The 13,844-nt window shown below is 40.6% G+C and overlaps 1 protein-coding gene across 2 annotated transcripts in view; it reads right to left on the reverse strand.

Annotated features, from left to right (window-relative positions):
• LOC121957195 (zinc finger protein 281) overlaps positions 1–13,844 on the reverse strand; it is a 137,707-nt gene that overhangs the window by 41,396 nt on the left and 82,467 nt on the right. The gene's annotated exons all lie outside the window — the stretch shown is intronic.

Consider the following 13,844-nt stretch of genomic DNA (forward strand, 5'->3'; position numbering starts at 1 on the left):
TCCCCTTGGCAAGCCACACTTTTCTCAGTGGATAAAGTGCATATAAGACGCAGAGAGAGGATAATGAGCTGAGCTGCTGCTGAGGGAGAAATATGAAATGTGTTTATTGGAGAATGGAGGCTGATTATAGTCAAGCCGTTGTTCCAGACAGGGGAGTAGTGTGGTAACTGAGGCATCATGCCTGAAAAACACACCACAACGATTGATTATGTGGTCTCCTTTCCAATGTATGTTCAAACACACGACCACAATCTTTGCTTGGTATCCATGTATCCAGGTAGTAGTCTTGGGTGGTATCACAGTATTCCGGTATATCAGGGTATTTACAAATCCTGAGGGCATATTTTTCAATACCGTAATAAATACAGATGCTCCTCTCTCTATTAAACTAATTTATGTAGTGCACAGCACGCACCACCAGAGCTAAGTCTCCGCCCTCTACTAATTGAACAGGCAGCTGAGCGCCACACACTTATATTGTAATATATTTATATCCCGGTGAATTTTCAGGAAGGTATGAAATGTAACATACTGCCCCAGCTTACCTGGTAGATATGATTCAAAGTCATTTTTGTTCATCTTTTCTATCAGCCAGTGGAACTGGAAGTTTACCGTAAAGCACAATCTCCTGTTCTTGACCACAACTGTTACATCTTCTAACAATGTAAAGGAATAGAGTGAGATTAGAGAGCAGAAGACACACAGGGCCTGAATAAATCCAGGTATAAAAAACACGACACTCTGCAGATGCACTTCCACAAAAAGCTTCTTCAGCACCATGGGGTCAGCGTATCTGAGGTACTTAGAGCCTAAGCCGTAATGTCACCGCTCGGGCAGCACAAAAACAGGAAAATCAATGGAAGAGGGAGATTTTCCCCACTTCAATTGCTTTCTTACAGAGACCCTCCCCCTCTCATTATGCATCTGTAGCTTCAAACGCCCTCTCAGTTTACACAGTCTCAACTGCTCCCTACTCTTATTTAGCCTCCTGTGTGTGTTTGTACACACGCACGGTTTGTCACTGTTCTCATGCTGTGTATGATTTACCAAATTACACAACAGTGAATAGAAATAGGCCCATTATAAGAGACAGAACCTCAGATGGAGAGTGGCCCACTGTTGAAAACATCTGCCAAAAGTTAATTATTGCCTCCATTACGGCACCTACAGATAAAATTAATCAAAGAAGATGTAAAACATTTTCTCTCAGCACGTTTTTTATATTTCTTCATTTCAGCTCAGCACCCATTATCTTCTAATTTTAATTTTGGAACTCTAAGAGCAAAAAGTACCCTTATTTGTCTGCTATCAGTAGCAATGTTTCCAACTTTATCAAATAATCCATCAAGTGATGTCAAATACAAGAAGCTCTGTTGCTACAACCTGCCCCACTTCATAAGGTTTAAGAGTAAAGAATTAAAAATATGTTATTACAAAAAATACACATATAAAACTGATACATACACTAATAACCAATCCCTTACAAGGTCTAACTCGTAAACCCATACCTATCAGATGCTTAGTATGTCATGTCAGGTGTGAACACAGTACAAGTCTGCTACAAAGTCAAGACACCATTGTACTGCACAATTAAGATAATTTGATGGCTGTAACAGCCCTCACAGTCTGCTGTGTTGTTCCTCTTTCTCCGAAGCTCAGTAATTTCTTGCCATATCTGCTCAGTGTCACATGGCAGAGTATTACTTGAGGACAGACCTTACTGTCTTTTCCTGCCTCAACTCATTTGATGCAGATTTAACAAGAGTGCAAGCATACCTCTCTCCTGGGCTGCGGACAAAAAGGAGTAAGACAGACTATGTGTTTAGTTGTCACAACCCTTGTCAGCCATTGTTAGGATAGCTGTAGCAGCATAGTGGGTTGAAATTAGCAAAGATTAAATGCCTCACATTTTACCCAACAAACTAATTTCTAATCTTACACAAATTACACAATTCTAATTTCACTAGTATCAGCACTAATCAAAATACAGACTTGCTCCATAAAACAGACACTATCACATCTAAAAATCAGTATTTTGCCTGTAAAATCAGCATTTCTTTTCATAACTATGAGATTTCGCATGCAAGGTCAGGGAGGAATCTGTCGTATAATAAATGTATAACATGAATCATCAGCCAAGTCATCCTGGCGAAAGCAGTGGATGTGACTTTGTTTCAGTGTATTCCTGTGTTAATAGTACATTTTTCACAGATCTTTTGAGGTTCAAGACAACAAAATAAAGTATTTTCTCTGGAAAAAGGAAAACAGTGATGCATATTTGAATGCACTGACAAACAATGTTGTCCTGTAGATCGACACGACTACTGGGTCATTTTTCATATGTTTTCCCAACTGAATTTCCAGAAAATGTACTGCATCACAGTATGTGTCAGTACCCCTACATGAAATTATATACATAAATTATGCACCCCCCTGGTATCAATAATAGCCCATAACTCATCTTTGCCTGGAGCCCTTAAGCAGTTTAATCCAGCCATCCTCAATTACCTCCTGCTTGTGTGAATAAATCCCTCTATTACTTTAATTGAAGTGATTAACCACATCTATATGTCAGGTCTTACCAGAGGACAAAAAGCAATCAGACTATCCAAAAGACCAATGGGTCATTCCTTACTTTCTTTATAATTTCACAACATCCTCCTAATAGCATTCCAAGAAATTGGCCTCATATATAAGTTGACGAGACCCCATCGCCACATAATTAATGTTATTATTCTCCATGCTGTGAAGCATTTATGCAGCACTGACCATTAGCGGATGACAACAGAAATGATCATTTCCAGTGGAGCTGACACGGACAGCTCGCTGCAGGGGTGGGCTGAGCAGGGCAGCATAGGGAGGAGATGGAACAAATGCAATTTAGGTCCTAAGAAATTTCCCCCGAAAACCCAATCATGTCTCTGTAGGGAAGACAGGGTGATAAAGGTCATTTTGTTCTTTGTAATGGAACGACAGAACGGCTGCGTGTAATGATGGGGTCTCTTTTTATTCTCTTGGCTTTCACTCACTGCCCACATCACTGCCAAACTTCTCTCTTCATCTCCCCACCCCAACCTCCCCACACTCACACACACACACACACACACACACACACACACACACACACACACAGACACACACAGACACACACACACACACACACACACATTCAGTACAATACAGTACTCTGCAGGAAGAGTATGATTAAAAGTCCCTGGAAAGATCCTGATTAAAAAGTAAAAGACTTTTCAGTGTCTGAAGATAGATTTCAAATAAAGTCTCACAAAAAGTTCTCGTGCTTTAGCTGAGGGCTGTGAAGTGAGGAATTGAAAAGTGGGAAACAAGGGCAGTGTGTGTGTGTGTGTGTGTGTGTGTGTGTGTGTGGGGTGCTTGCTCTCTTCGGCTGTCGAGCTTCTGATGTTGAAATGTGTGTGCGTTTGAATTTGTGTGATCATATTTCGTCAAAATGCACGCCTGCGTGTGACAAGTACAATTTCACAGAAGAGGTAGCCTCAGACAAATGATATGTGCAGGGAGGAAAAGTGCTTATCGGGCACAATGTAGCCAGGAGAACGCAGCCGTAAAAACAGCAGAAAGGAACCAAAAAGAAATAAATGAATAGGGAGGAGAACAGGGAGTAAATAGAGAAATGGAGCATAGAGGAAAACCATTACTCACGTTCACAGGTTTAAGACTCCAAGTTTTCATTTAGAGAAGAGCAAGCGTTCAGGTTATGTCGTGATGGCGCGGCAGTGCAAGGATTTTACTCCTGACAGGAGATGTGTGCATCCATTTGTTTCACATATACACACACACACACACACACACACACACACACACACACACACACCATTTGTTGTCAAGCATCTCAATATTATCTCTGCCATGCATAAGCCTGGAGTGGATCATGCATTTGGTAGTGTGTGAGCAAGTGTGCGCTTGTGAGGGTATCTGTCTGTCCACAGCTAATCTCACAAACTATTGGACCAATCAGCCTATTATTTTGTGTGCAAAATGTCGAAAAACCTCTGTTATTGACTGTTTTATTCCATCACTAACTGCTGATTCGTCACTCCGGTTAACTGGAGGGTCGGGGCCACACGTTTTCCGGAAATCAGCTCAGCTAAAAACAAGCCTTACTGTTAATCTGGAGCATCTGCAAATTCGTTTTATATCTAATATTTCAGGATCAACTAATGTTAGTAATGTTTTGAGATCAATAAATCCCAATTTTTGTTATCCTTGACACCATCTTCACTATGCAGCCCTCCACGTACCTCATGCAATCTGGTTTTGTTTTTTTCACTGCATGGTGTCACTGCAGGGAGCAATTTAGAAGTGCCTGCACAATGTTTTTAGATTTTTTGCACAGATTTTGTTGATTCAGTCATTTTTCTTTCACACTTTTGCTTCTATTATATTTAAGTATGTATACTGTGTAGTTAAATGGTTTCTTTTTCTTCTATTTTACCTGTGTTTATTTTTATTTCCTATTGTTATAATAAATTTGTGCTTGTGTTTTGTCATGAAAAATACATTTATCCTCATAATTATATCGCATCAATATTTCACGTACAGTGCTTGTTAGCAGTAAAACTCACTCTGCTTTGTGTGACCCATCACGGCTCTGTCAAAAATAGATTCTTCTTAGATTCTGGCATGCTTCTGAAACATGCTCCACTGCATCTGGCTGTGATCAGCGGCCGCCCAGTAGAGATCTACACTTAACTGAGTGCACTTTTCTATTTATTTATTTATTTAATCACGTGGGATTGTATCCTAAAAATACCAATGATAAGCTACAAATCTGTAATTATGAGAGAGGTTACAAGTGGCATTTATTCCTGCCTAATTGGGGTTTCATGATGCTGGTGCCTTGAATTTTTATTAATCAACACGCCTCAAAATATTTGCTTTGTAATTCAACCCCCTAACAAACTGAAAACTCAGACTCAGAAAAACAGAAAAACACATAAGCCTTTGATTGATGGGAACTCCAGTTTTTTCTGTTACCTTCCATTGATGATTGGCTTTTTAAGTTTATAGTTGACCTAATCATTCATACTATGATAATTCAAAGTTAAACATTTTAATCCTCAACTATGGTAGTTAGTTTTGCAGCTGCTTATTTTGCATTGGATATGAACAAAAAGTCTTCTGGGGTCTCAGTGCATGAGTGTCTAGCTTTTCCAATGCAAATTCCCTGAATAACAATAATATACTTTTTAATACATTTTATTATAGGTGCCTTTCAAAGCATTCAAGGTCTCCTTACAAGACACAGTTAAAAACAAGCAGCAATGCATCCATAGACCATGAAGTCAAACAATCATGAACATAGCATAACAAGTTAATATAATAACTTAATAATTACTTGATAAAATCATGCATAAAAACTAGGTATAAAACCACTGCAATGAAATTGTCATCGAGATGTATGTGTCACCATAAAATCAGTCCGAATGTGCTTAAAAAGGAGTGTTTTCAAACAAGATTGGAAGGTGGAAAGGGTGTCATTATTCTGAATATCGTGTGAGAAAGAGTTCCAAAGGCGGGGGGCAAAGAGCCTGAGGGCTCTAGAGCCTAGTCAGGTGGGCAGAGGGTAAAGTGATTTGGATTACAGAAGAAGATGTAAGAGTATGGGATGGTGTATCAATATGAAGGAGCTCTGACAGAGAGACAGGGGCTTGGTTGTGAAAGGCCTTAAGGGTGAGAAGCAGAATCTTGAAATCAATACGATATTTAACAGGAAGCCAGTGCAGGTGCTGAAGAGGAGGAGTGATATGATCTGTCGAGGGAGTTCTAGTCACATGACACAGGCAGCTGAGTTCTGGACCAGTTGAAATTTATGAAGACATTGGAGGGGAAGATGAAAGAGGAGAGAATTGGAATAATCGATGCTGGATGTAACCCAAGAGTGAACGAGAATGTTGGTGCTGTGAGGTGTAAGTGGGCGATTAATATTGTGTAGATGAAAGTATGCAGTCGAGTAACATTATTGATGTGTGCCTAAAAGAACAATGTACTATAGAGGATGACACCCAGATTCTTAACGTGAGGGGAAGGAAGGACTTTGGAGGTGTAAATGGTCAGAGAAAAACTTTAGCCAGACTAGATTCAGTTACAACATGGAGAACTGCAGTTTTATCACTGTAAAGTTTGAGGACGTTGTCTGAGAGCCAGACAACTACAAGTCAGAAAGGTAAGTGGGTGGAAGAGTGGAATTAGGTTTCGTGGATAAATAGAGCTGGGTGTCATCCACATAGCAATACAATTGATACCCATGATACCACTGTGGATTGCCATACACGGAGGAAAGCGACATCTATATGATTTTGCACACACTAGCCATGATAGCAGGATATTGATTTCAGCTTTGTTGCTCAGTTCTTCTGCCTGATATATTTACATGCTCTGGCTCAGGGAGCATTTGCACACAACAGACAGCACAGCCTCTGAAGCTGACAGGTGCACAAGTGGAAACAATCTGAATAGTATACTTTGCAACTACAACACCTTGCAGCTAGCTGAGCAGGGTGGTGTTGATTTCCTTCTCTTTGATCAGTACATACAGGGAAATCTAATCTTTCAAAAAGAAAACAACTGGTATCACAAAGCTGCCTGCAAACTTGTGATGGCACATTCAACCTCGACGTGCACCTGCACAAAGCACAACAGAGAACTAACATTCAAATAATATCATGCTGTTTGTCTGAGACGTTATGAATGTCAATGAAGGAAATAGTACCTTTCTGTGTGTCTGAGTGATTAATTGACCTTACAGCTATTGATTTCTTATGAAGGGACAGAAGGTCATTGTGCTAGGCTTGCACCAAACTTCTCCCTAAGCTGTAGATGGACCCCCATCTTCCAATGTCCCCTGACACAAGCTGTCCCTGCAGAGTCTAGTGATTATCCAAGTCTCTGACCATCGCATCGCATCAGGTATTGATCGGCCATTCGATCTCTAGCCTGGTTACGTTTGGTGGAGCAATAAGAGAGATGTCCCCAGAGGAAACTTGGACTACACTTCATTCCAACACTTCAGTCCAGTCACAGATGCTAGCTTTAAAGAACCAATATTTACACACTCCTCACACGTGGCCCACGGGCGAGTATTATGGTAATATATGCATGGAAAAATCAATGCAGTCAGCCATTCATTTATTTTCAAAAGCATGTCGACAGTAGTTGTCTCCACTGTAAAGCAGACACGTTGAAATTAAAATGCTACACAGAAAGATGAGCGCTGATTTTATTTGCTGTCTTTTTCCCCTGTTTCCCTCAGGCCTACTCTGCATGGATAAGAAGGAATAAATCATCGATGACACGCTTCATATCCACAGTTTAGAGCAGCGGTCCAACTCATTGCACACTGTGACACAAACACACACTCATATTTTAAATGCTGTATTTGAATTTTGCTAACTGAGAAAAAAAGAGACATATTCACCTCAGCTGTGTGCTTAGCCGCCACTGTATAGAGACTCTCATGTTGCTGTGGTGACAGCGGTGCCAAAAAGTGGCTCACGTTTGATTGACGGCTGCTGTGTGTGTTTGTTGTGTGTGTGCCTGAACACACACATGTCTCGGTAAGATGGTTCAGTCAGGCACACTTCCCTTTTAGACACCTCAAGTGGCCTAATTAGCCATTCATCCACAGTTGATGCGACACAAAGAAATGGCTCACTGTGGATTATAAATGCATCAGCTATGCATCAAACCATCCCCAAACCTTTCCATCTGACGGGAGAGAATGGGAAATTAATGTCCTGTGCTTTTTCTTCCCTTTTTTGACAGAGATAAGACTGATGCTCTTTGTCATTTAGAACTTTTTCAACTCCCTCTTTTTGGGGATGATATTAACATGTCAGAGGCAGATGTGAGTTGGAGGACATCGATGGGAAGTGAGCGAGACAGGCTCCTAATGAGCCTCTCCATGCCTTGTCTTGTTATAAAGTATTCATGTTCCAGGTATTTTTAACCTGCAGAGACATCAGTGTCAGGGTCATTATAGCAGAGGCTGAAACGCTCCAAAAACACCTCAGACAGGAGCCGACTCCCTCCAAAACTGAGGCAAATGGTGTCACGGAGGTCTGTGATGTTGCTAGTTGAAGTAAGCAGGGGAGGCGGCAATGTTGACACTGTGGGAATCTTTCCAGCAATGATTGCAAGTATTAGCTTGTGTCTGTGCCAGGTATTGAGTGGCATCAGGTAAATAGTATTTTCTCTGCGAGCACAGTAAAGTTATCATTATCAAAAGTCTGGAAGTTAAACTAGTCCAGCAGAATAAGAAGTGTTGCCAAATATGGTTTAGTAGAGACCTGGATGGATTACTGAACGGGCCCATAGGGCACAGGCTCAGGGGACCAAAGTGTCAGGGGCCTCTCTGACCTTCACCTGCAAAATGTCACAAAAATTAGCACACACCAACCAGGAGAAGACTCAAAATTGGTATCAGTAAACACAAAAGCACTACAAAGAGATGCAAAGCGACCACGAACAGACACAAAATGACCTCAATGAACAACAATGAAGCTGGCGGCTAGCAGCTATTGGTGCTAACAGCCTGAACAGTGCTAACAGTAGCCCCTTGTACACTGCCTGTTGAAATATGTTCGAGTATTGCACCTCTGTGCCATCACATCGTTCTGTTTGAAAGATACTATTGCAGAAGAGCAGAGTTATCTTGCCTTTAAACCGCCATGAGAGGTAGCGACCATGCCAAATCAAAGTGTGTGTAAAAGTAACAGCCAGTAGGATGTCACAATAGTGGGATTGCTGTGACATTATGATGCAGTTTTGTGTGTGCAACCCACTGTAGAGATTTAAAAAGCAGCCAGCATCAGTAAACAGCTGACTCAAAAAAAAAGGACAGTGACTGAAAATGTCAGAAAATTTGGAAAAGCATCATAACACCAGAGGATGAGATCAACCACCATAAAACAGTGATGATAATTGATTGTTATTACTATGTTATGCCATTGTTATAATTTAGAAAGCACTGCAATACGTATGTTTTATGTAACAATGGAGGCCGATGCTGTTGTGTTCAGAGTCACACCCATCGTTCCTTTGTGCTTCCAAAATGCTGGCATGCTGTCTAAAATCACACACTAGAGTGTCATGATGCTGCTGTTGTTTGGTTCTGTTCGAAAATCGAATTATGCATAAAGACAGGACTTCGTAGAGGCCATATAGCACAATCTCTGTGCAAAAAGGGCCAATAGCAACACAGCTCATGGTGTTTACCTGGGAGGGGAATAGAAGGTGGGTGTTTCTTGCTTCTGTAATGAAGAGGTGGGTTGGGATGGACGGTGTTATCAGCAGTAACTACCTTATGAGTACAGTGCAGAGCGGAGGTAATTGGCCAGCCAGGGGGTAAAATATACAGTAACTCACACACACACACAAAATCAACTGGACTGTATATCACAACAAAAAACAGAGAAGCTCAGATTACAACACACACAGAGGGAGCGTGACTTTACTCTCTGCTCAGGATGCCATTATTTCACTATATCTTTACCTAGCTGTTATCTTTACCTGGGCTGCTATAATAATGCTCTGACTGTCGTATATAGAACCTTCTTTTTTTCTACTTAATATACAGTAACATTTTACAGCTACAGTTAATTTTTCCTTACTCAAAATACTTGTAAGTTCACTAAACTTACAATAAAAAAGCTTGGACAGCATTGCCTCTGTGTTTCTGAGTTTAATCCAAGTTACAGTTCAAAATTTAATTTGAGTCAATGCACATACAAAGATCACCTCTATTCATTAGTAATCAGGGCACATGGTCAACAAGGTGTTTCAACAAAGATAAAGACCAAATCTTAACAAGTCCACTGGTGATGAAGATGCTCACTTCACCCACAGCTCAGCTCTCCTCACACTCTATCACTGGAATCATTATCCAAACTGAGCCCCTCTCCTCTGGCCCCTCATGTCATGATGTATGAGTCTAGATCGCCATGCCTGATGTTCACTCTATCCCTCTGTCTCCTTGGCTTTGATATGCAAAATCTGTCCCCTGTCTGCCTGCCTGCCCGACCCACTACACACCGGTTGCACAGCTTGCTCCTAATCTCCATCACGCCGCCTCTGCTTTAAAAGCAGCCAAACACAGCAGCCCTTCTCTCACAAAAGAAGAATGCACACTGTTTGAACATCTGCCTGTCTGTCAGCCGGCCAACTAGCCTGTTGAAGGAGCCCCGCACATTTCAGATATTTCACACCGGCAGATTAATCAAATCTCACAGGTTTCTTCAAAGTGGGCTCTGCAGCATCAGACCCTTTTTCCAGGTTTGCTGTGCATGTTTTGGTAAACATGCACAGCTTTAGCAGGATGTAACTGCAGAGAGTAGCAATACTGGCCTTAGTGAAGTGAAATGAAGTGCTTGTCAGATTGTCTAAGTGTTTTTAACCCCCCTGAAGGTGTGAGCCATTATCCCCATTTGTACAACTCACTGCGTCGAGATTAGAAAGACAAAACACACAAAATTCTTGATGAGGAGTCTGTGGGATCCAGCCAGAAGGAGGGTGAAAGGAGGATCATTTTTTATACAACTCACTCATTTACATTTTATTTGAGACTTAAAGTTACAGATATTTAAGGGTGTGTCTGCTTTGAGTGACAGGCTGTTTGCTGATAATGTCCTTGGCGTCTCAGTCAGATCCATCCCTTACTTCACCACAGAACCAGCCTCTAGCCCAAATATATCTAGTTTATCACTACTGGCTCCAACAAACCTAGAAGGAGATGATCAAAATGCAAAACTCGAGGCTTCAAACCCAGAGTCCTCAACCCAATGGGTGACATTGTGACGAGTGTTTTATACAGTCTTTGCTTTTCAAACAGCCTTCAAGCTGAAAATGGACAAATGCTTTTGCCGTCAGACAAGGTCGGACAACACAAATCACACTGAGGCTTTAACCCTGGTTTTGTTTTCTTTTCAAAGGGAGATACATGGCTCAAGAAATGAATACTCACTCTCAATCAAAATATCTTCCAAACAGCATTTGCTTGAAACTTGCAAGCATCCTTGCTCCTAAGACACAACAGAATAGTGTGTAGCGTGCTCAGACGCAGCATTGACATCATTCTGAAATAAAAGACTTTTCAGGGCTTTGGAAAAGATTTACAAAGTTTTGACTCCCATGGCTTGCAATATATAGTACAAGGAGCAATAATTGACCATGTTTATAGCTAGAGGTGTCATCACCAGCTTTACAGATGTGTCTTTTACAATGGTGGTGTATGCGGAGGCACAGGAAATTTTTAGTTGCAATACTATGAGTGGCCACTGAAAAAAATACAAGCAAGGCACATCCATGCTGTTGCTACTCCCCAAGAATATGGCAAAATACTGTTGTGTTTCTGAGTACAGCCCCCTGGGCTCACACTCTATTCACATAATTCCACTTTAGACTTGACTTATCTTTACTGGCTTCAGTCTCGACAAAGACTCATTTATGAAGACTGAGAAATGGGAGTCTTTATCTTATGATTGGTGATCATTTCCACTGGAGGAATGCCTGTCCATTTCAACAGCCCATCTCTGTAATACAGAGTGTGCCTGCCAGCAACAGATATGAGAGAGACTCCAGTCAATCAACAAACATAACAATGTGTTTTGGACTCTAAGTGGCTTCCACAGGTCGCACGCCATACACTGCAGTGTTTGGAATTAGGGGCTTCAAAGCATTTAGGAAAAAACAGTAGAACTGTGTCAAGCTGCAAATGCAAAAAAAACCCCCCAAAAAACACAGAAGAGCCTAACTGCACTCAACATTTACTCTTAAAGATATACTGACAAAGGCCAATGCATGTACATACATACACATATATATATATATATACAGCCCAGACAGACATTTCCATGGCTGCAGATGTATTTTAAAATACATTATTTTCATGTAAATACATTAAAGCAATCTTGCTTTTAAAGTTAATGTTCCTTAATTCTGCCTGATTCAACTTTCATAGACTGCACTATGAAAAATCAACACATTCTCATCCCGAGTCATCACATATTGCCTCTTTGCAGTGGACTACTGTTTCTACATATTATGCTATAGGTTCTGTTTATGTTTCGTGATGGCTTTACCATGATGTCAACACTAGCATATGGTGCGATTACGCTGCACATGGTTATGTTTAGGCAACAACAGCACATGTTGGCGACCATATCAGCACGTCATGGCAACCACGATGTTTAGGATAAGGGGAAGGAGGCATATGGTAAGGTGTAAAAAAAAAAAAAAAGCCAAACATCACAGTCAGACAGGAAGCAAACAATGGACTCCTGCATGGAAGTCTGGGGTTTGTTGGATCCAGTTTCATTCATATGAAAATATCACATATGTATCTGTAGATTACAATTAAGTTGTTTTGGTCACTGCTGTCATTTTTAAAAAGAACACTGCCACAAAATAATGCAGGTTCAATGCACAGCAGATACACAACTGAAACTTTGTGGTGTCTAAAGGTGATTGGGTGCTCATCACTGAACAAAACATAATTTATTATTTGTCAAGAAATACACTTAAGTCCCAAAAGTCTTGACTTCGGACTTGGACTTTCATTTAGAGATTTAGGAACATCTCTGTGCAGCTGTAGTTTCTTTTCGACCTGCCTCATCATTACTCTGCCTTTGGTCCAATGATCTGAGACAGAAAACCTGCCAACCATTTAGACCAGAGCCACAGGCCTTTAAACCACAGACATGACACACAGACAGAAAACAGAAAGAGTAGACCATCGACAGAAGAGTAGAGCCACTCTGTGTCTCTCTTTGTCAGTTTTTGTTGTAATCTGTCCTCTCACAGACACATTATAGCATAGGAGGTATGACACCACTGCCAAAACATGTCAGCAACATGTCAGTTAAACATGTCAGCCTGGTTGGTGACACACAGCATCGGATAATTATCCTCCTCTCATACCTTGTGACTTCTTTTCACCAGCACCATCTCTATTGTAGTAAACTAGAAAAGGATGACAAAGGAAATACAGAACGTGATATTTTATATTGTTCTTCTCTACATGTGCACCTTTTATATCTTTGCCTCTTAAATCCGTTTTTATCTCAGCAGCACATTTGACACAGGTTGGGGTGGGAAACAACATTCTCTGTAGGCACAGTGCAGATCCCTGCAGGGGGATTTGCCCTTGTACTTTTTGTTATTATTATAGAATGTATGTATGAGATATGATTATATTAAATGAAAGAGAACAAAAAGGGGCCTGGTGGCAATTAGATTTCACTACAGATGCTTTATCTGTTATCACAGGCAAACCTTTGTTTATTTCATAGTCACTTCAAAGGATTTAAGGATTTCATTTAACTAAAAATGTCTTTTTTTTAAATCTTTTCTTGTCAGTAATTTCACGCAAAACCATTACAGGGATATTTTTTAGATTCTTTCCAGGAGTTAGATGAGAACATTGATAGCACTCACATATTTGAACGATAAATATAAAGTAGCCGGTTATCTTAGATTAGCACAAACAGAAACGGGGGGAACAGCTAGCTTGTCCAAAGGTAACAAAATCCACCGATCAGTACATCTAAAACTATCAAAAAATTCAATAGATTTCTTGTTTGTTTAATGCTGCTTTTGAATAATTAATCAAATTCAAATTGATATTGTGATGTGTTACAACAAAATTTTTAAATCATAAAAAGCGCAGTCTAACTTAGCAGAGGGCAGAAAGACCTGAACCGCTGGGCTTCACATGGACACACGCTACCATATATCATGTGACACGCATGCAAAAAAGAGAAGATAAAGAAAGCAATTTGTAAAGTGCCACACACAAGCTTTGATACTTGCTG

The sequence above is a fragment of the Plectropomus leopardus genome, chromosome 18, assembly GCF_026936395.1.
Source record: "Plectropomus leopardus strain MGB_pleo_1.0 chromosome 18, ASM2693639v1, whole genome shotgun sequence".
In the NCBI taxonomy this organism is placed as follows: domain Eukaryota; kingdom Metazoa; phylum Chordata; class Actinopteri; order Perciformes; family Serranidae; genus Plectropomus; species Plectropomus leopardus.